The sequence below is a fragment of the Phyllobates terribilis genome, unplaced genomic scaffold (assembly GCF_046119375.1).
Source record: "Phyllobates terribilis strain yellow unplaced genomic scaffold, ASM4611937v1 Scaffold_416__1_contigs__length_1633014, whole genome shotgun sequence".
In the NCBI taxonomy this organism is placed as follows: domain Eukaryota; kingdom Metazoa; phylum Chordata; class Amphibia; order Anura; family Dendrobatidae; genus Phyllobates; species Phyllobates terribilis.
The window spans coordinates 352,690-371,096 of record NW_027363176.1 but is presented as its reverse complement, the minus strand read 5'-3'; the positions used below and the strand labels follow the sequence as shown (position 1 = coordinate 371,096).

The 18,407-nt window shown below is 43.1% G+C and overlaps 10 non-coding genes across 10 annotated transcripts; all 10 read left to right on the top strand.

Annotated features, from left to right (window-relative positions):
* Positions 1-6,244: 6,244 nt before the first annotated feature.
* On the top strand, positions 6,245-6,436 carry LOC141227203 (U2 spliceosomal RNA). The gene has a single exon (XR_012294296.1). It is a non-coding gene; the product is annotated as a U2 spliceosomal RNA (small nuclear RNA).
* A 1,113-nt stretch (positions 6,437-7,549) lies between these two features.
* Positions 7,550-7,740, top strand: LOC141227415 (U2 spliceosomal RNA). The gene has a single exon (XR_012294410.1). It is a non-coding gene; the product is annotated as a U2 spliceosomal RNA (small nuclear RNA).
* Positions 7,741-8,855: 1,115 nt separating this feature from the next.
* Positions 8,856-9,046, top strand: LOC141227414 (U2 spliceosomal RNA). Its single transcript, XR_012294409.1, has one exon. It is a non-coding gene; the product is annotated as a U2 spliceosomal RNA (small nuclear RNA).
* A 1,118-nt stretch (positions 9,047-10,164) lies between these two features.
* Positions 10,165-10,355, top strand: LOC141227413 (U2 spliceosomal RNA). Its single transcript, XR_012294408.1, has one exon. It is a non-coding gene; the product is annotated as a U2 spliceosomal RNA (small nuclear RNA).
* Positions 10,356-11,473: 1,118 nt separating this feature from the next.
* Positions 11,474-11,664, top strand: LOC141227412 (U2 spliceosomal RNA). Its single transcript, XR_012294407.1, has one exon. It is a non-coding gene; the product is annotated as a U2 spliceosomal RNA (small nuclear RNA).
* Positions 11,665-12,779: 1,115 nt separating this feature from the next.
* On the top strand, positions 12,780-12,970 carry LOC141227411 (U2 spliceosomal RNA). The gene has a single exon (XR_012294406.1). It is a non-coding gene; the product is annotated as a U2 spliceosomal RNA (small nuclear RNA).
* Positions 12,971-14,084: 1,114 nt separating this feature from the next.
* On the top strand, positions 14,085-14,275 carry LOC141227410 (U2 spliceosomal RNA). The gene has a single exon (XR_012294405.1). It is a non-coding gene; the product is annotated as a U2 spliceosomal RNA (small nuclear RNA).
* Positions 14,276-15,393: 1,118 nt separating this feature from the next.
* LOC141227408 (U2 spliceosomal RNA) lies at positions 15,394-15,584 on the top strand. Its single transcript, XR_012294403.1, has one exon. It is a non-coding gene; the product is annotated as a U2 spliceosomal RNA (small nuclear RNA).
* A 1,115-nt stretch (positions 15,585-16,699) lies between these two features.
* Positions 16,700-16,890, top strand: LOC141227406 (U2 spliceosomal RNA). The gene has a single exon (XR_012294402.1). It is a non-coding gene; the product is annotated as a U2 spliceosomal RNA (small nuclear RNA).
* Positions 16,891-18,005: 1,115 nt separating this feature from the next.
* Positions 18,006-18,196, top strand: LOC141227405 (U2 spliceosomal RNA). The gene has a single exon (XR_012294401.1). It is a non-coding gene; the product is annotated as a U2 spliceosomal RNA (small nuclear RNA).
* The last annotated feature ends 211 nt before the right edge of the window (positions 18,197-18,407 follow it).

Sequence of the window (18,407 nt, the reverse complement as noted above, 5' to 3'; positions counted from 1 at the left end):
TACAAGCTCATTTTGGTTCAACTTCAGCAACTGTGCATTGCATTGCCATGTAATGTGATGCAATGCTATCTTTCTAGCTCTCCCTTTTTACTTCCTTTTGGATAAACAGACATATTAGGCAAGCATTTTGGAGCTTTCACCTAAATAACTACAGGTGGTGAGATAAGCTGCACAATATAATTGACCTTTCAGTATATTGTTGCACACACACCATCTATTTAGCAAATGCCCTTGTTATCAACAGCAGCCTTTTAAACTCACCTGAGCTAACAGGTATGTGCGCTGGTTACTCTGCTGCGCTTAAAATTTCTTTTTTGGTTTGCTACAATGCCTTTTCTGAAACGTTGTCTCCTTCTGCTGGAACACTGACTTCTTTCATTTAATGCCTGCAGACTATAAAAGAGAACCCAACCCAAAAAGTTTGGTTGATTAGTCTGTGGCATTCTGTTAAACTGTTGCTTATGGCGGTCTCTGTGAGCTTCTCAGCGACATTCAGCCAGCCAGGTATCCTGCCTGCAGTAGATGGAATGTGGCAATGGAACGCTGGCTGCGCGTGTCATAATAGGCTCTGAGCCTTTATATACCTGTGCACAGCAGCAGCCACCTTCAGTCTGCTGCTGGACAGCCAGCAGCAGCAGCAGCAGGAGAGGTATGTAATCAGGAGGCCTCCTGCTAAGGGTAGACAGCTGCTCGTTCCACCCCACCCCCCGCCTTAATTGGTTCTCCTCCCTTCCAACGGTGTTGAGGCGGGTGGGAACAGCAGGGGGTGAAGGTGCTGTGTTTAAAGAGGTGGAGTTATGCAGATCTAAAACGCGTGGATTGCAGCAGCAGCAAGCCGAAAAGTGCAGGCATGTAAGGGATCTAGAGGTTGACAACATGTCTTCTTAACGGGAGTCCAGGAGCTCATCTCCACAAATGGACTTTTCAGGATCCTTGGGTGGCTCCGTAGTTTGAAACCAATTCTGGTTATCGCTTCTCGGCCTTTTGGCTACGATCAAGTGCTTTATTGCAGGAGATTGTGGTTGAAGGGCACTCGGGTACCCCTCTCCTTGGCCTGGCAGGATCGTCCACTTTGGTGGACTTAACCTGCTTGCTGCTATTAGGGAGAGGGCTTAGTCCCAGGGTAACGAGTTGCGATCCCCCAGCTTCCAGGTGTTTTTCGCTGCAAGAACACTGGGAGCGCAGATTGCAAGCGGGTGCAATTTGCAACCTTGTTGCGTTTTTCCATGGAGGTTGACCCTAACCTCGTGCCTCTTTATGCGAGGCTAAAAAACTCTATCCGAGTTCACTTCACGGCGGGTGGCTCGGATATGAGGAAATTAGGGTATGTAGTCCAGGACGTGCTCAGGAACCTTCTTGGCGTACAAAGGAATGAAATTCTCTCCATCCAGGATTATCCCAGAAGAGGTGACTATGACATCACATTCACCGGAGAAGGTATTTTTAGAGATGTACTAGAAAAGTTAAAAAAAGTTGAAAATAGTCCTGTTTTGAAAGGGATACAAATTGTTGAGCACGTCCTGGATGAGGTAAGACTGGTTATTGTAAAAATATTTTCGCCCTTTGTTTCTGCTCCAGAAGTAATGTCATTTCTAGCAATTTATTTTAAAAGTGTTAAATGTATTGGGAAGATATTAAACGAATATAACATATGGACATCTAAGTGGAAATTCCTTGTGAAGTGTACAAGAGATCCAAATACACCAGGTGGTATACGGCTCCCCCCTGCCCGCTTCAAAATTGGGCAAACAAATGGGGATTTCTTCTTTTCTGGGATGCCAGTATATTGCAGAAATTGTGGGCGCTATGGTCATTCAAAAGAAAACTGTCATGTATCATGTAGAAATTGTGCTAGTGAAGAACATGAGACAAAAGAATGCCCTAAGGAAAAGAAATGCAGTTTTTGCCAGACTCCAGGTCACTTTTATTTTTCTTGTCCTCACAGATTTCGGGAAGATGAGCAAAAGGGGAAGTCCAAGACGTCCGACCAAGGACCAAAAGATCAGACCACCCCTCAGGAGGAGGAACAACAACCTGGAGCCTCTGGAGACAATAAGGGCGTACCAAATAGTGAAGTGTCTCCAGAGTCTATGACAGGTAAAATACCAAATCCCAAAACCTGGCTGCAGGACCTGCGGGAGTCCAAAAGGAGGGCTGAGAAGGAGCAGAAGGGCACTACTGGTAAGGTCAAAAGGGACCGGCAAAAGGCCGACACAGAAGCCCATGCCCAGTCTGGGTCTCCTAGTGCTGAGGGCGCTGAGTGGATAAAGGTGGGTCCTAAGAAAAAGAAAAAGGGTGGTTCGGAGGAGGCAGCAGGAGGTGAACAGATGGACACTTCTCCAGAAGGGGACGTGGACGCTGGACCCTCAGGGGTTTCGGTCTCCGCTGCTACAGGTGGGGACCGGGATCTTGCTGCCTCTGAAGAGTCAGAGGCTCTGCCTTGTGCGCAACCTCCTCCTATAGGACGACCTTCTACAGGTCAAACAGGGGCGGCGGAACCCCTCGGGGACCCACCTGATGAGGAACTGCATGGCCAGCCAATGGAGACCCAGCGGGTTCTGCCAGCCAGCCCTCCGAGCTATGCCAGTGTAGCGTCGGGTTTATATAAATGTGGTAATCTTTCCTCCTCCACGGAGACTCTCGTGACGATACTATCAGATGAGGAGGGAGGCGCAAGCCCAGTGGTCTGATCAGGTTCATCGGACAGGTAAATCCGTTGCTCTTAGTTACCTAATTAAAATTTCTACATTTTCTAATGATGGCTGAACTCAAAGGTATTTCCCTCAACGTGAGAGGCATAAAATCTAACACGAGAAGAACTGCTCTTTTTAATTTTTTTACATGTTTTACTGCATCTGTATTTTTTCTGCAAGAATGTAATATCCCACATGAAATGTCATATCAAAAATATAAAGATGAGTGGAAGTGTGGGCCATCTGTCTGGTCCGGATCGAATGCTGCAGGATCAGCGGGTGTAGCCATACTTTTTAAAGGGAACGTTTTAATTGATTTTATTCAGGAAATTTTACCAGGTCGTATTTTATTAGTGAAAGCTTTTATTGATGGTATTAGATGGCAGTTTTTAAATTTTTATGGATCCCCAGAGAAAAATGAAAGAGCCGAAATGCTTGATCTTTTACCATTATTTATTAATAACTCTGTACCTTTTATCTTAGCAGGGGATTTTAATTGTGTTTTAAAAGGTGAAAACCGGCGCTCCAGCTCTGTAAGCAGGAACTACGATAAAACCTCAGGTATGCTACATGATATAGTCAAAGATGCTAAATTGATAGACATATATAAAGAGTGTCATAATGACAGCACAGAGGACGCCGGTTTCACTTGGAGCAATGCTAATTGTAGCTCTAGGATTGATTTTATTTTTGGTTCAGATAAAACAATACCTGCCAAATGTGAAGTTTTAACTAATATATTTTTCAGACCATAAACTTTTATCCTTTACCATAAAAGTAAATGACAACAAAAAATGTGGTAAGAAAAGCTGGAAAATGAACGTATCCCTTTTAACCGACCCGCAGATTTTATCAGATTTTATTGAGTTTTATAGGAAATGTAGAAAAGGGAAAAAAACAAATGAGACTATGAGTGTATGGTGGGATAGAATGAAAGTAAAAATAAAAGACTTTTTTATTAAAAAGAGTATATGTAGAGCCAAAGAAAAATATGAAGAATATAGAATTTTAAATACCCGCCTACAAACATTATTTAAGCTCAGAGACAATGGGATAGATGTACAACTTGATATTTCAAACTTAAAAGAAGAGATTTCAAAATGGCTAGAACAAAAAGGAAAAGAGATAATTTTTCGTTCTAGAGTACAACATATAGAAGAAAATGAAAAGTGTTCCAGATATTTTTTTAGGAAAAATAAAAAAGAAAAAGTGATAATTGACCATATAGATGGTGAGAATAATATAAAAAATATGCTGGGTAAAGTTGAGGTTTTTTTTTCTAATCTTTTTAATGGAAAAAATATAGATAATAAATTAATGGATGATTCGCTGCAAGGACTAACAGCTGTTTTAGATCCCGCATCCCAAGAGTTTTTATCCCAAGTTTTAACGGAACAAGAAATGTTAAAAACTATTAAAAGTTTTAAAACTGGAAAGGTCCCTGGTCCTGATGGCATCCCAATAGAATTTTATGTATGTTTTTATGATATTTTAAAAGATGATTTGTTTTATTTGTTTACTGAGGTTTTTAATAATAAGGTTTTATTAAATTCCTGGAAGAAAGGTGAAGTCTCCCTCCTATACAAAAAAGGCGATAAATCAAAATTAGAAAACTGGAGACCAATAACACTTTTAAATTGTGACTATAAAATAATGGCTAAAATTTGTGCAAATCGTCTAAAAGAAGTCATCAGCAAAGTTATTCATTCTAATCAAGTGTGTGGGGTGCCGGGGCGCAGTATATGGGACAATCTGAATTTAGTGAAAGACTGTATTGAGGATGTGAAAGACAGAAAGGGGAAAATGGCGATTTTATCTATTGATTTTGAAAAAGCATTTGACCGTGTCTCACACTTTTATCTTTTTAAAGTTTTAGAGAAAATGGGCATACCAGAAGGGTTTTTACTATCGCTTAAAGCATTTTACAAGGATTGTACAAGTAAGATTTTAGTGAATGGTTTTAAGACACAAGAGGTATTTTTACGGTCAGGGGTGAAACAGGGATGCCCTCTGTCCCCCCTACTGTTTATCTGTGCACTGGAACCAATGTTATGTGCAATACGCCAAAATAAACAGATATGCGGTGTCCCTCTGCCTGGAAGCGGTGGTTTGGAGGCCAAGGTTGTAGGCTACATGGATGACGTGGCGGTCTTGTGTACAGATGCACCATCACTTACGGCCACTCTCCATCAAGTGCAATCCTTTTGTCTAGCTTCTGGTTTTAAAATCAATTTTAATAAGTGTAACATTTTAAGTGTTGGGGGGATGATTTTACGTGATGTACCAATTAATGTCTCCGAATCCATTTCCATTTTAGGTATATCATTCACTGAAAATAATGATGGTTATAATAGTTGGGAAACAGTTACACAGAAAGTAAATACGAAAATATGTATGTGGAACATGAGGAGACTTACAATGGAGGGTAAAGTATTGGTTTTAAAGATGGGGATTTTACCTCTTTAATTGTATCTTAGCATGGTTTTCCCCCCGCCTGTGAATGTTTTAAAAAAGATAACCAAAACCTGTTTTACCTTCTTTTGGAACTCAAAAATGGAAAAGCTGAAAAGAGAAATCGTGATGAAATCAAAAGTAAAAGGTGGTAAAGATTTTCCAGATTTTAATAGGTTTCTTTTAATCCATCTGTTCGTTTACTGTTTTAATGCCCTTTTTAAGAATCACTATTGGTCCTTTTTTATGCGTTTTAATACAGGATTTTTTATGAGAAAGTTTGGATGGTATGAAGTTAATATATCTGTGCCCCATGCTTTTAATTTGTTGACGCATTATGAGATTTTAAGGAAAATAGTGTCCGATTTTAATTTAGGGACTAAGAAAATAGAGGAATTAAGAAATAGTAAGAAACTAATTAAAGAAATACGTAAAAGTGAGGAAATATGTAATGTTGACAGATATGATGATGACAAATCTATGTCTATCTGGAAAATGATTAACGTTTTTTATCTTTTTAATGAACAGAGAGATCTGGCTTGGAGTTGCATGCACCGCTGTCTTCCTTGCCGGGCATTCCAATACAGAAGAGGATTTGTGAGGTCTGCCATCTGCCCAAGAGCCGGATGCCAAGACGAGGAAACGGTGGAACATCTATTATGGACATGTAATTTTGCAAAGGATTTCTGGAGAAGACTGCTCCCCCTACTGGAAAGGGTGGCAGACCTCAAGGACTTTACATATAAAACTGTGCTATACGGACTTATGGAATGCCCCACAATGGACCAGTACACAATGGCTTGGAAGACAGTGAACTGCGCCAAGTCATCTCTCTGGAAAGCGCGCAACATTGCTATTTTTAAACAAGATGTTTTATCAGTGAATGATGTTTTAAGTTTATGTTTATGTAAAATGTATACTTATTATTTAATTGACAAAAAGAAGAATTTACATATTTCCAAAAAATGGCTTGTTGACCAATGGAACCTAATTATTTAAAATCTTTGTATTTTTTTGTTTTGTAAATTTCATTTGTCTTTTAACGTTTGGTATTTGTGTAATTATGCTTGTAATTTGTTAAAGTTTTAATAAACGGTTTTATCCCTCTGCAGGGGATAGCCAAATTAAAAAAAAAAAAATCTGTTCTTATCAGTTTAATATCTGATACGTCCCCTATCTGGGGACCATATATTAAATGGATTTTTAGAACAGGGAGATGGAAAAAGAGCTTGCTCTGTCCACTCCACGCATTGACCTGGTATTGCAGTATCTCCAGGACCGGTGCACCCCTTCTTTAATGCAGTTTCTAAAATCAGAAAGAATTGAATTCAATGTTTTTTGTTCATTTTGCTTGTTTGTCGGATTTTGGGATGGACTCTTTGGCTTTGCTTTTCTTCTCCTCATTGGATTTTTCATGTTCAAAGTTGCAAGCCAGATTACAAGCTCATTTTGGTTCACCTTCAGCAACTGTGCATTGCATTGCCATGTAATGTGATGCAATGCTATCTTTCTAGCTCTCCCTTTTTACTTCCTTTTGGATAAACAGACATATTAGGCAAGCATTTTGGAGCTTTCACCTAAATAACTACAGGTGGTGAGATAAGCTGCACAATATAATTGACCTTTCAGTATATTGTTGCACACACACCATCTATTTAGCAAATGCCCTTGTTATCAACAGCAGCCTTTTAAACTCACCTGAGCTAACAGGTATGTGCGCTGGTTACTCTGCTGCGCTTAAAATTTCTTTTTTGGTTTGCTACAATGCCTTTTCTGAAACGTTGTCTCCTTCTGCTGGAACACTGACTTCTTTCATTTAATGCCTGCAGACTATAAAAGAGAACCCAACCCAAAAAGTTTGGTTGATTAGTCTGTGGCATTCTGTTAAACTGTTGCTTATGGCGGTCTCTGTGAGCTTCTCAGCGACATTCAGCCAGCCAGGTATCCTGCCTGCAGTAGATGGAATGTGGCAATGGAACGCTGGCTGCGCGTGTCATAATAGGCTCTGAGCCTTTATATACCTGTGCACAGCAGCAGCCACCTTCAGTCTGCTGCTGGACAGCCAGCAGCAGCAGCAGCAGGAGAGGTATGTAATCAGGAGCCCTCCTGCTAAGGGTAGACAGCTGCTCGTTCCACCCCACCCCCCGCCTTAATTGGTTCTCCTCCCTTCCAACGGTGTTGAGGCGGGTGGGAACAGCAGGGGGTGAAGGTGCTGTGTTTAAAGAGGTGGAGTTATGCAGATCTAAAACGCGTGGATTGCAGCAGCAGCAAGCCGAAAAGTGCAGGCATGTAAGGGATCTAGAGGTTGACAACATGTCTTCTTAACGGGAGTCCAGGAGCTCATCTCCACAAATGGACTTTTCAGGATCCTTGGGTGGCTCCGTAGTTTGAAACCAATTCTGGTTATCGCTTCTCGGCCTTTTGGCTAAGATCAAGTGTAGTATCTGTTCTTATCAGTTTAATATCTGATACGTCCCCTATCTGGGGACCATATATTAAATGGATTTTTAGAACAGGGAGATGGAAAAAGAGCTTGCTCTGTCCACTCCACGCATTGACCTGGTATTGCAGTATCTCCAGGACCGGTGCACCCCTTCTTTAATGCAGTTTCTAAAATCAGAAAGAATTGAATTCAATGTTTTTTGTTCATTTTGCTTGTTTGTCGGATTTTGGGATGGACTCTTTGGCTTTGCTTTTCTTCTCCTCATTGGATTTTTCATGTTCAAAGTTGCAGAAGCCAGATTACAAGCTCATTTTGGTTCAACTTCAGCAACTGTGCATTGCATTGCCATGTAATGTGATGCAATGCTATCTTTCTAGCTCTCCCTTTTTACTTCCTTTTGGATAAACAGACATATTAGGCAAGCATTTTGGAGCTTTCACCTAAATAACTACAGGTGGTGAGATAAGCTGCACAATATAATTGACCTTTCAGTATATTGTTGCACACACACCATCTATTTAGCAAATGCCCTTGTTATCAACAGCAGCCTTTTAAACTCACCTGAGCTAACAGGTATGTGCGCTGGTTACTCTGCTGCGCTTAAAATTTCTTTTTTGGTTTGCTACAATGCCTTTTCTGAAACGTTGTCTCCTTCTGCTGGAACACTGACTTCTTTCATTTAATGCCTGCAGACTATAAAAGAGAACCCAACCCAAAAAGTTTGGTTGATTAGTCTGTGGCATTCTGTTAAACTGTTGCTTATGGCGGTCTCTGTGAGCTTCTCAGCGACATTCAGCCAGCCAGGTATCCTGCCTGCAGTAGATGGAATGTGGCAATGGAACGCTGGCTGCGCGTGTCATAATAGGCTCTGAGCCTTTATATACCTGTGCACAGCAGCAGCCACCTTCAGTCTGCTGCTGGACAGCCAGCAGCAGCAGCAGCAGGAGAGGTATGTAATCAGGAGCCCTCCTGCTAAGGGTAGACAGCTGCTCGTTCCACCCCACCCCCCGCCTTAATTGGTTCTCCTCCCTTCCAACGGTGTTGAGGCGGGTGGGAACAGCAGGGGGTGAAGGTGCTGTGTTTAAAGAGGTGGAGTTATGCAGATCTAAAACGCGTGGATTGCAGCAGCAGCAAGCCGAAAAGTGCAGGCATGTAAGGGATCTAGAGGTTGACAACATGTCTTCTTAACGGGAGTCCAGGAGCTCATCTCCACAAATGGACTTTTCAGGATCCTTGGGTGGCTCCGTAGTTTGAAACCAATTCTGGTTATCGCTTCTCGGCCTTTTGGCTAAGATCAAGTGTAGTATCTGTTCTTATCAGTTTAATATCTGATACGTCCCCTATCTGGGGACCATATATTAAATGGATTTTTAGAACAGGGAGATGGAAAAAGAGCTTGCTCTGTCCACTCCACGCATTGACCTGGTATTGCAGTATCTCCAGGACCGGTGCACCCCTTCTTTAATGCAGTTTCTAAAATCAGAAAGAATTGAATTCAATGTTTTTTGTTCATTTTGCTTGTTTGTCGGATTTTGGGATGGACTCTTTGGCTTTGCTTTTCTTCTCCTCATTGGATTTTTCATGTTCAAAGTTGCAGAAGCCAGATTACAAGCTCATTTTGGTTCAACTTCAGCAACTGTGCATTGCATTGCCATGTAATGTGATGCAATGCTATCTTTCTAGCTCTCCCTTTTTACTTCCTTTTGGATAAACAGACATATTAGGCAAGCATTTTGGAGCTTTCACCTAAATAACTACAGGTGGTGAGATAAGCTGCACAATATAATTGACCTTTCAGTATATTGTTGCACACACACCATCTATTTAGCAAATGCCCTTGTTATCAACAGCAGCCTTTTAAACTCACCTGAGCTAACAGGTATGTGCGCTGGTTACTCTGCTGCGCTTAAAATTTCTTTTTTGGTTTGCTACAATGCCTTTTCTGAAACGTTGTCTCCTTCTGCTGGAACACTGACTTCTTTCATTTAATGCCTGCAGACTATAAAAGAGAACCCAGCCCAAAAAGTTTGGTTGATTAGTCTGTGGCATTCTGTTAAACTGTTGCTTATGGCGGTCTCTGTGAGCTTCTCAGCGACATTCAGCCAGCCAGGTATCCTGCCTGCAGTAGATGGAATGTGGCAATGGAACGCTGGCTGCGCGTGTCATAATAGGCTCTGAGCCTTTATATACCTGTGCACAGCAGCAGCCACCTTCAGTCTGCTGCTGGACAGCCAGCAGCAGCAGCAGCAGCAGGAGAGGTATGTAATCAGGAGCCCTCCTGCTAAGGGTAGACAGCTGCTCGTTCCACCCCACCCCCCGCCTTAATTGGTTCTCCTCCCTTCCAACGGTGTTGAGGCGGGTGGGAACAGCAGGGGGTGAAGGTGCTGTGTTTAAAGAGGTGGAGTTATGCAGATCTAAAACGCGTGGATTGCAGCAGCAGCAAGCCGAAAAGTGCAGGCATGTAAGGGATCTAGAGGTTGACAACATGTCTTCTTAACGGGAGTCCAGGAGCTCATCTCCACAAATGGACTTTTCAGGATCCTTGGGTGGCTCCGTAGTTTGAAACCAATTCTGGTTATCGCTTCTCGGCCTTTTGGCTAAGATCAAGTGTAGTATCTGTTCTTATCAGTTTAATATCTGATACGTCCCCTATCTGGGGACCATATATTAAATGGATTTTTAGAACAGGGAGATGGAAAAAGAGCTTGCTCTGTCCACTCCACGCATTGACCTGGTATTGCAGTATCTCCAGGACCGGTGCACCCCTTCTTTAATGCAGTTTCTAAAATCAGAAAGAATTGAATTCAATGTTTTTGGTTCATTTTGCTTGTTTGTCGGATTTTGGGATGGACTCTTTGGCTTTGCTTTTCTTCTCCTCATTGGATTTTTCATGTTCAAAGTTGCAGAAGCCAGATTACAAGCTCATTTTGGTTCAACTTCAGCAACTGTGCATTGCATTGCCATGTAATGTGATGCAATGCTATCTTTCTAGCTCTCCCTTTTTACTTCCTTTTGGATAAACAGACATATTAGGCAAGCATTTTGGAGCTTTCACCTAAATAACTACAGGTGGTGAGATAAGCTGCACAATATAATTGACCTTTCAGTATATTGTTGCACACACACCATCTATTTAGCAAATGCCCTTGTTATCAACAGCAGCCTTTTAAACTCACCTGAGCTAACAGGTATGTGCGCTGGTTACTCTGCTGCGCTTAAAATTTCTTTTTTGGTTTGCTACAATGCCTTTTCTGAAACGTTGTCTCCTTCTGCTGGAACACTGACTTCTTTCATTTAATGCCTGCAGACTATAAAAGAGAACCCAACCCAAAAAGTTTGGTTGATTAGTCTGTGGCATTCTGTTAAACTGTTGCTTATGGCGGTCTCTGTGAGCTTCTCAGCGACATTCAGCCAGCCAGGTATCCTGCCTGCAGTAGATGGAATGTGGCAATGGAACGCTGGCTGCGCGTGTCATAATAGGCTCTGAGCCTTTATATACCTGTGCACAGCAGCAGCCACCTTCAGTCTGCTGCTGGACAGCCAGCAGCAGCAGCAGCAGCAGGAGAGGTATGTAATCAGGAGCCCTCCTGCTAAGGGTAGACAGCTGCTCGTTCCACCCCACCCCCCGCCTTAATTGGTTCTCCTCCCTTCCAACGGTGTTGAGGCGGGTGGGAACAGCAGGGGGTGAAGGTGCTGTGTTTAAAGAGGTGGAGTTATGCAGATCTAAAACGCGTGGATTGCAGCAGCAGCAAGCCGAAAAGTGCAGGCATGTAAGGGATCTAGAGGTTGACAACATGTCTTCTTAACGGGAGTCCAGGAGCTCATCTCCACAAATGGACTTTTCAGGATCCTTGGGTGGCTCCGTAGTTTGAAACCAATTCTGGTTATCGCTTCTCGGCCTTTTGGCTAAGATCAAGTGTAGTATCTGTTCTTATCAGTTTAATATCTGATACGTCCCCTATCTGGGGACCATATATTAAATGGATTTTTAGAACAGGGAGATGGAAAAAGAGCTTGCTCTGTCCACTCCACGCATTGACCTGGTATTGCAGTATCTCCAGGACCGGTGCACCCCTTCTTTAATGCAGTTTCTAAAATCAGAAAGAATTGAATTCAATGTTTTTTGTTCATTTTGCTTGTTTGTCGGATTTTGGGATGGACTCTTTGGCTTTGCTTTTCTTCTCCTCATTGGATTTTTCATGTTCAAAGTTGCAGAAGCCAGATTACAAGCTCATTTTGGTTCAACTTCAGCAACTGTGCATTGCATTGCCATGTAATGTGATGCAATGCTATCTTTCTAGCTCTCCCTTTTTACTTCCTTTTGGATAAACAGACATATTAGGCAAGCATTTTGGAGCTTTCACCTAAATAACTACAGGTGGTGAGATAAGCTGCACAATATAATTGACCTTTCAGTATATTGTTGCACACACACCATCTATTTAGCAAATGCCCTTGTTATCAACAGCAGCCTTTTAAACTCACCTGAGCTAACAGGTATGTGCGCTGGTTACTCTGCTGCGCTTAAAATTTCTTTTTTGGTTTGCTACAATGCCTTTTCTGAAACGTTGTCTCCTTCTGCTGGAACACTGACTTCTTTCATTTAATGCCTGCAGACTATAAAAGAGAACCCAACCCAAAAAGTTTGGTTGATTAGTCTGTGGCATTCTGTTAAACTGTTGCTTATGGCGGTCTCTGTGAGCTTCTCAGCGACATTCAGCCAGCCAGGTATCCTGCCTGCAGTAGATGGAATGTGGCAATGGAACGCTGGCTGCGCGTGTCATAATAGGCTCTGAGCCTTTATATACCTGTGCACAGCAGCAGCCACCTTCAGTCTGCTGCTGGACAGCCAGCAGCAGCAGCAGTAGTAGAGGTATGTAATCAGGAGCCCTCCTGCTAAGGGTAGACAGCTGCTCGTTCCACCCCACCCCCCGCGTTAATTGGTTCTCCTCCCTTCCAATGGTGTTGAGGCGGGTGGGAACAGCAGGGGGTGAAGGTGCTGTGTTTAAAGAGGTGGAGTTATGCAGATCTAAAACGCGTGGATTGCAGCAGCAGCAAGCCGAAAAGTGCAGGCATGTAAGGGATCTAGAGGTTGACAACATGTCTTCTTAACGGGAGTCCAGGAGCTCATCTCCACAAATGGACTTTTCAGGATCCTTGGGTGGCTCCGTAGTTTGAAACCAATTCTGGTTATCGCTTCTCGGCCTTTTGGCTAAGATCAAGTGTAGTATCTGTTCTTATCAGTTTAATATCTGATACGTCCCCTATCTGGGGACCATATATTAAATGGATTTTTAGAACAGGGAGATGGAAAAAGAGCTTGCTCTGTCCACTCCACGCATTGACCTGGTATTGCAGTATCTCCAGGACCGGTGCACCCCTTCTTTAATGCAGTTTCTAAAATCAGAAAGAATTGAATTCAATGTTTTTTGTTCATTTTGCTTGTTTGTCGGATTTTGGGATGGACTCTTTGGCTTTGCTTTTCTTCTCCTCATTGGATTTTTCATGTTCAAAGTTGCAGAAGCCAGATTACAAGCTCATTTTGGTTCAACTTCAGCAACTGTGCATTGCATTGTCATGTAATGTGATGCAATGCTATCTTTCTAGCTCTCCCTTTTTACTTCCTTTTGGATAAACAGACATATTAGGCAAGCATTTTGGAGCTTTCACCTAAATAACTACAGGTGGTGAGATAAGCTGCACAATATAATTGACCTTTCAGTATATTGTTGCACACACACCATCTATTTAGCAAATGCCCTTGTTATCAACAGCAGCCTTTTAAACTCACCTGAGCTAACAGGTATGTGCGCTGTTACTCTGCTGCGCTTAAAATTTCTTTTTTGGTTTGCTACAATGCCTTTTCTGAAACGTTGTCTCCTTCTGCTGGAACACTGACTTCTTTCATTTAATGCCTGCAGACTATAAAAGAGAACCCAACCCAAAAAGTTTGGTTGATTAGTCTGTGGCATTCTGTTAAACTGTTGCTTATGGCGGTCTCTGTGAGCTTCTCAGCGACATTCAGCCAGCCAGGTATCCTGCCTGCAGTAGATGGAATGTGGCAATGGAACGCTGGCTGCGCGTGTCATAATAGGCTCTGAGCCTTTATATACCTGTGCACAGCAGCAGCCACCTTCAGTCTGCTGCTGGACAGCCAGCAGCAGCAGCAGCAGGAGAGGTATGTAATCAGGAGCCCTCCTGCTAAGGGTAGACAGCTGCTCGTTCCACCCCACCCCCCGCCTTAATTGGTTCTCCTCCCTTCCAATGGTGTTGAGGCGGGTGGGAACAGCAGGGGGTGAAGGTGCTGTGTTTAAAGAGGTGGAGTTATGCAGATCTAAAACGCGTGGATTGCAGCAGCAGCAAGCCGAAAAGTGCAGGCATGTAAGGGATCTAGAGGTTGACAACATGTCTTCTTAACGGGAGTCCAGGAGCTCATCTCCACAAATGGACTTTTCAGGATCCTTGGGTGGCTCCGTAGTTTGAAACCAATTCTGGTTATCGCTTCTCGGCCTTTTGGCTAAGATCAAGTGTAGTATCTGTTCTTATCAGTTTAATATCTGATACGTCCCCTATCTGGGGACCATATATTAAATGGATTTTTAGAACAGGGAGATGGAAAAAGAGCTTGCTCTGTCCACTCCACGCATTGACCTGGTATTGCAGTATCTCCAGGACCGGTGCACCCCTTCTTTAATGCAGTTTCTAAAATCAGAAAGAATTGAATTCAATGTTTTTTGTTCATTTTGCTTGTTTGTCGGATTTTGGGATGGACTCTTTGGCTTTGCTTTTCTTCTCCTCATTGGATTTTTCATGTTCAAAGTTGCAGAAGCCAGATTACAAGCTCATTTTGGTTCAACTTCAGCAACTGTGCATTGCATTGCCATGTAATGTGATGCAATGCTATCTTTCTAGCTCTCCCTTTTTACTTCCTTTTGGATAAACAGACATATTAGGCAAGCATTTTGGAGCTTTCACCTAAATAACTACAGGTGGTGAGATAAGCTGCACAATATAATTGACCTTTCAGTATATTGTTGCACACACACCATCTATTTAGCAAATGCCCTTGTTATCAACAGCAGCCTTTTAAACTCACCTGAGCTAACAGGTATGTGCGCTGGTTACTCTGCTGCGCTTAAAATTTCTTTTTTGGTTTGCTACAATGCCTTTTCTGAAACGTTGTCTCCCTCTGCTGGAACACTGACTTCTTTCATTTAATGCCTGCAGACTATAAAAGAGAACCCAACCCAAAAAGTTTGGTTGATTAGTCTGTGGCATTCTGTTAAACTGTTGCTTATGGCGGTCTCTGTGAGCTTCTCAGCGACATTCAGCCAGCCAGGTATCCTGCCTGCAGTAGATGGAATGTGGCAATGGAACGCTGGCTGCGCGTGTCATAATAGGCTCTGAGCCTTTATATACCTGTGCACAGCAGCAGCCACCTTCAGTCTGCTGCTGGACAGCCAGCAGCAGCAGCAGCAGCAGGAGAGGTATGTAATCAGGAGCCCTCCTGCTAAGGGTAGACAGCTGCTCGTTCCACCCCACCCCCCGCCTTAATTGGTTCTCCTCCCTTCCAACGGTGTTGAGGCGGGTGGGAACAGCAGGGGGTGAAGGTGCTGTGTTTAAAGAGGTGGAGTTATGCAGATCTAAAACGCGTGGATTGCAGCAGCAGCAAGCCGAAAAGTGCAGGCATGTAAGGGATCTAGAGGTTGACAACATGTCTTCTTAACGGGAGTCCAGGAGCTCATCTCCACAAATGGACTTTTCAGGATCCTTGGGTGGCTCCGTAGTTTGAAACCAATTCTGGTTATCGCTTCTCGGCCTTTTGGCTAAGATCAAGTGTAGTATCTGTTCTTATCAGTTTAATATCTGATACGTCCCCTATCTGGGGACCATATATTAAATGGATTTTTAGAACAGGGAGATGGAAAAAGAGCTTGCTCTGTCCACTCCACGCATTGACCTGGTATTGCAGTATCTCCAGGACCGGTGCACCCCTTCTTTAATGCAGTTTCTAAAATCAGAAAGAATTGAATTCAATGTTTTTTGTTCATTTTGCTTGTTTGTCGGATTTTGGGATGGACTCTTTGGCTTTGCTTTTCTTCTCCTCATTGGATTTTTCATGTTCAAAGTTGCAGAAGCCAGATTACAAGCTCATTTTGGTTCAACTTCAGCAACTGTGCATTGCATTGCCATGTAATGTGATGCAATGCTATCTTTCTAGCTCTCCCTTTTTACTTCCTTTTGGATAAACAGACATATTAGGCAAGCATTTTGGAGCTTTCACCTAAATAACTACAGGTGGTGAGATAAGCTGCACAATATAATTGACCTTTCAGTATATTGTTGCACACACACCATCTATTTAGCAAATGCCCTTGTTATCAACAGCAGCCTTTTAAACTCACCTGAGCTAACAGGTATGTGCGCTGGTTACTCTGCTGCGCTTAAAATTTCTTTTTTGATTTGCTACAATGCCTTTTCTGAAACGTTGTCTCCTTCTGCTGGAACACTGACTTCTTTCATTTAATGCCTGCAGACTATAAAAGAGAACCCAACCCAAAAAGTTTGGTTGATTAGTCTGTGGCATTCTGTTAAACTGTTGCTTATGGCGGTCTCTGTGAGCTTCTCAGCGACATTCAGCCAGCCAGGTATCCTGCCTGCAGTAGATGGAATGTGGCAATGGAACGCTGGCTGCGCGTGTCATAATAGGCTCTGAGCCTTTATATACCTGTGCACAGCAGCAGCCACCTTTAGTCTGCTGCTGGACAGCCAGCAGCAGCAGCAGCAGGAGAGGTATGTAATCAGGAGCCCTCCTGCTAAGGGTAGACAGCTGCTCGTTCCACCCCACCCCCCGCCTTAATTGGTTCTCCTCCCTTCCAACGGTGTTGAGGCGGGTGGGAACAGCAGGGGGTGAAGGTGCTGTGTTTAAAGAGGTGGAGTTATGCAGATCTAAAACGCGTGGATTGCAGCAGCAGCAAGCCGAAAAGTGCAGGCATGTAAGGGATCTAGAGGTTGACAACATGTCTTCTTAACGGGAGTCCAGGAGCTCATCTCCACAAATGGACTTTTCAGGATCCTTGGGTGGCTCCGTAGTTTGAAACCAATTCTGGTTATCGCTTCTCGGCCTTTTGGCTAAGATCAAGTGTAGTATCTGTTCTTATCAGTTTAATATCTGATACGTCCCCTATCTGGGGACCATATATTAAATGGATTTTTAGAACAGGGAGATGGAAAAAGAGCTTGCTCTGTCCACTCCACGCATTGACCTGGTATTGCAGTATCTCCAGGACCGGTGCACCCCTTCTTTAATGCAGTTTCTAAAATCAGAAAGAATTGAATTCAATGTTTTTTGTTCATTTTGCTTGTTTGTCGGATTTTGGGATGGACTCTTTGGCTTTGCTTTTCTTCTCCTCATTGGATTTTTCATGTTCAAAGTTGCAGAAGCCAGATTACAAGCTCATTTTGGTTCAACTTCAGCAACTGTGCATTGCATTGCCATGTAATGTGATGCAATGCTATCTTTCTAGCTCTCCCTTTTTACTTCCTTTTGGATAAACAGACATATTAGGCAAGCATTTTGGAGCTTTCACCTAAATAACTACAGGTGGTGAGATAAGCTGCACAATATAATTGACCTTTCAGTATATTGTTGCACACACACCATCTATTTAGCAAATGCCCTTGTTATCAACAGCAGCCTTTTAAACTCACCTGAGCTAACAGGTATGTGCGCTGGTTACTCTGCTGCGCTTAAAATTTCTTTTTTGGTTTGCTACAATGCCTTTTCTGAAACGTTGTCTCCTTCTGCTGGAACACTGACTTCTTTCATTTAATGCCTGCAGACTATAAAAGAGAACCCAACCCAAAAAGTTTGGTTGATTAGTCTGTGGCATTCTGTTAAACTGTTGCTTATGGCCGTCTCTGTGAGCTTCTCAGCGACATTCAGCCAGCCAGGTATCCTGCCTGCAGTAGATGGAATGTGGCAATGGAACGCTGGCTGCGCGTGTCATAATAGGCTCTGAGCCTTTATATACCTGTGCACAGCAGCAGCCACCTTCAGTCTGCTGCTGGACAGCCAGCAGCAGCAGCAGCAGGAGAGGTATGTAATCAGGAGCCCTCCTGCTAAGGGTAGACAGCTGCTCGTTCCACCCCACCCCCCGCCTTAATTGGTTCTCCTCCCTTCCAACGGTGTTGAGGCGGGTGGGAACAGCAGGGGGTGAAGGTGCTGTGTTTAAAGAGGTGGAGTTATGCAGATCTAAAACGCGTGGATTGCAGCAGCAGCAAGCCGAAAAGTGCAGGCATGTAAGGGATCTAGAGGTTGACAACATGTCTTCTTAACGGGAGTCCAGGAGCTCATCTCCACAAATGGACTTTTCAGGATCCTTGGGTGGCTCCGTAGTTTGAAACCAATTCTGGTTATCGCTTCTCGGCCTTTTGGCTAAGATCAAGTGTAGTATCTGTTCTTATCAGTTTAATATCTGATACGTCCCCTATCTGGGGACCATATATTAAATGGATTTTTAGAACAGGGAGATGGAAAAAGAGCTTGCTCTGTCCACTCCACGCATTGACCTGGTATTGCAGTATCTCCAGGACCGGTGCACCCCTTCTTTAATGCAGTTTCTAAAATCAGAAAGAATTGAATTCAATGTTTTTTGTTCATTTTGCTTGTTTGTCGGATTTTGGGATGGACTCTTTGGCTTTGCTTTTCTTCTCCTCATTGGATTTTTCATGTTCAAAGTTGCAGAAGCCAGATTACAAGCTCATTTTGGTTCAACTTCAGCAACTGTGCATTGCATTGCCATGTAATGTGATGCAAT